Raw genomic sequence first — 2,959 nt, 5'->3', positions numbered from 1 at the left:
TTTCTACTACCATTTTCGCAACAAGGGATTGCATTCTTGCCCTTTCTCTGTCCTTGGTAAATGCAACCTTTTGTAAGGGAGTGTCAAACCGCAGCTGTCAATAATTATCTAACCTTGTATTATTGAATCATGCGTATATATATACCCTGCAAACAAATGATCCCGAAATCTTTAAGAGTGTCGGAAATTTGTTACGATTCTTTTAGAAATCTGTAAAGAAAAACATATGAGGCGGTTGACAAGAACTAGTAAAGAAAAATCTGTACAATTTCCATGATGCAATAATGAAAGGTGTTATACGTTGGCAACTTCTCGCTCTAATCCGCCATCTTGAACTACCTTAGGAGAAACTGTGTTGTTTCTTTGCTAATTTCACTGAACATTTCCCAAAATATTAGAAAAAATTCTAAACAAGCTACATTGATTCAATTTTCGTTGTTCGTTTTGTTCTTATTCGCTGACATTTGTTTTCCAATTGCGTGAAATTTGGTAAGTATTGTAATAAAACCGAATTATTTTACAAATAAATTATAATTTTTCATTTATTAGGTCATTTCCTTAGTGTTTTCCTGGCCGACCTGTGCTGGTATTGTAATTAGGAGCTAATACACGTAAGTTGCAACATATTATTTTGACTTCATTGATGAACCATTCCATTTGCAGCATTCTCTGGTGAACTGCAGCTGCGGCCGAATTTGATTGTGTGCATCACCCTGCAGATATTTTGAAGTAAGTTGGAACCAGCTCTTAGTTATTTCAAAACCTAATGAACCATTTATTCGCAGATTTTGTGGACGTTTCTGCTGTGCTGCGTTCCTGCTCCGCCTGTGTATTGCTCCGCCCGTGTCGCTGTTGCGCCTTTGAATTAGTGTGTGCGTTGTGCTTTAGACACGTTGAAGTAAGTTGAAACCAGGTTTTTGTGTGTTAAAAACCTAAAAAGCCATTTATTTGCAGATTGTTTGTATGCTTCTGCTGTGCTGCGTTCCTGTTTCACCCGTGTATTAGATTGCTGCTTTCCTGTTAATATACACATCGTCGTTTAAAGTACGAAACCGCGTAACTGACATTTGCTGCTAAAAATTGGATTTGCTCACACAAGTTCTGGGCTCAATCCTTATCCATTCTTCCTGAAATATACTAGCCAAAAATGCGATTGCTTTTTAAAAAAAGATAACCATTTTGAAATATGAGTGTTTTTACTCTCTAGAAAATAATTTATGCAACCTCGCATACGTGGGTTTGCATTATCTTGATACACGGTTTTGTACTTTAAACGACGATATGTAGATGTATGTACATATATATCACATATATTGACTTAGATATGTATAGACAATTAATGATGTGTACATCATTTTTTTTATGTTGAAACTAGATATGTATATAGTATGTTATTATTATTATTCGGGTCGAAAAAGTCCTATCTCAAATGGAAATACTTTGAAAATGTGCTGAGTAGGGCGTCTTTGGATCGCCAGCTGAGATAGGGTGTTTTTGAACCGAGTTCTGAGATAGGGCATTTTTCAATCAAATTCTAAAATAGGGCGTTGTAAAGTTTTCTGATATCGAGTGTTTTCGACCTGGCTGCCGAGATAGGTCGATATTCCACTCAGCCATCGATATATAGTCGCATTTTTCGGTATATGGAAGACGATTAAACACGATTTGTTTTTATATCGATTCTAAAAAATCAACGGTAATTTTTAGCCACTTCAAACTTGCATATAATAAGACTAAAATTGAAGGACCTATAAAACTGAGTGGTCAAAAAAATTCTAACACTTCTGAGAAAAAAGTGTGAATTTTGGGTGAAAATTTGTTGTATTTTTTGTAGTTTTTTTACGAAGTTTTAAAATTGGGTTTATATGGGGTTTGTTAGAAATTGAGCTTTATTTTTATTGCAAATTCTTAGAAATAAATTAACATGAGAGGAAAATAATATCACTTTGAAATGGGGTTGCTATTGATATGACCGATACTGTATGTATATAATAAATTTTGTACAATTAAAAATCAAAGTGGATTTACTAAAATGGACACAACGCATTAATTATAAATTCTGAAATATATTGTTAATTTCAAAAACAAATAAATAAAACATTAAAAAGCTTGCTGTATGATTCGAACTTGGATGTACGTGAACTTGGGTAATGTATAATTGTTTATATGATTCCTCAAAGTATCCCTTATATAACACTGTGGAACACAAAAAAACCTTAGTGCGAATATATCAAGTTTGATAGCTGTTGGCCATACCAATAATGCCTCATACTCAGATTTCCTAGATCAATTCCTGTTCTCCGAGAAAAAAAAATTTCACGATCCAAAATTCTTTTTTCTCCAAATTTTGAACATTTATCGTTTTTGGCCTATATTTTGTGGCAAATACCATACAAAGCAAATATAGGCCAAAAAACGAAGAATTTTCAAAATTTTGAGAAAAGAATTTGACCGCTATACTCAGATTTTTGAACCGTGAAATTTTTTTTTCTCGAGAACACGAATTGATCTAGTTAGTAAAACTGAGTATGAGGCATTATTAGTATGGTCAGCATCTATCAAACCTGATATATGCGCACAAGAAGCCCATTTCTGCCCATAAATGAATTCCTCTAGTTGGCCTGTACTATATAAGGGAAACATTTCAAATTCATAAGGGATAATTTTCTTAGTGATACGGCTTATATAAGGAATTACATATGCCTTACTGTTCTAGCTGGGTATTCATCAGCCCAAAAATTTTAAGCATATTCCTGTGAATAATAAAACGCCTAATTTTATTATTTTAATTATCTACAACTTTATGAGACTACCAAGCCATATATATACCTATTCAGATAATCGGAACGCTGTTGAGAAGGCATACAATTTAGTACTTTTTCAACTAAAAGGCCTTTTTTCTTCCCGTTTTTCTTGTACTTCCAAAATACAATATTGACCTAAGGTAGTTCGATTGCGA

General features: G+C 33.5%; 1 long non-coding RNA gene across 2 annotated transcripts; it reads left to right on the top strand.

The window, feature by feature from the left end:
* Positions 1 to 446: 446 nt before the first annotated feature.
* On the top strand, positions 447 to 1,275 carry LOC118757329. 2 transcript variants are annotated; one of them, XR_004995206.1, is made up of 5 exons: positions 447 to 489; positions 550 to 611; positions 664 to 729; positions 786 to 898; positions 955 to 1,275. It is a non-coding gene; the product is annotated as an uncharacterized LOC118757329 (long non-coding RNA). The 2 variants fall into 2 exon arrangements; XR_004995205.1 differs by having other exon boundaries at positions 550 to 898.
* The last annotated feature ends 1,684 nt before the right edge of the window (positions 1,276 to 2,959 follow it).

The sequence above is a fragment of the Rhagoletis pomonella genome, unplaced genomic scaffold (assembly GCF_013731165.1).
Source record: "Rhagoletis pomonella isolate Grant_MI unplaced genomic scaffold, Rhpom_1.0 Rhpom_scaffold_16691, whole genome shotgun sequence".
NCBI classification, from domain to species: domain Eukaryota; kingdom Metazoa; phylum Arthropoda; class Insecta; order Diptera; family Tephritidae; genus Rhagoletis; species Rhagoletis pomonella.
The sequence above is the reverse complement of the archived record's forward strand: the minus strand, read 5'-3'. Positions and strand labels throughout refer to the sequence as shown.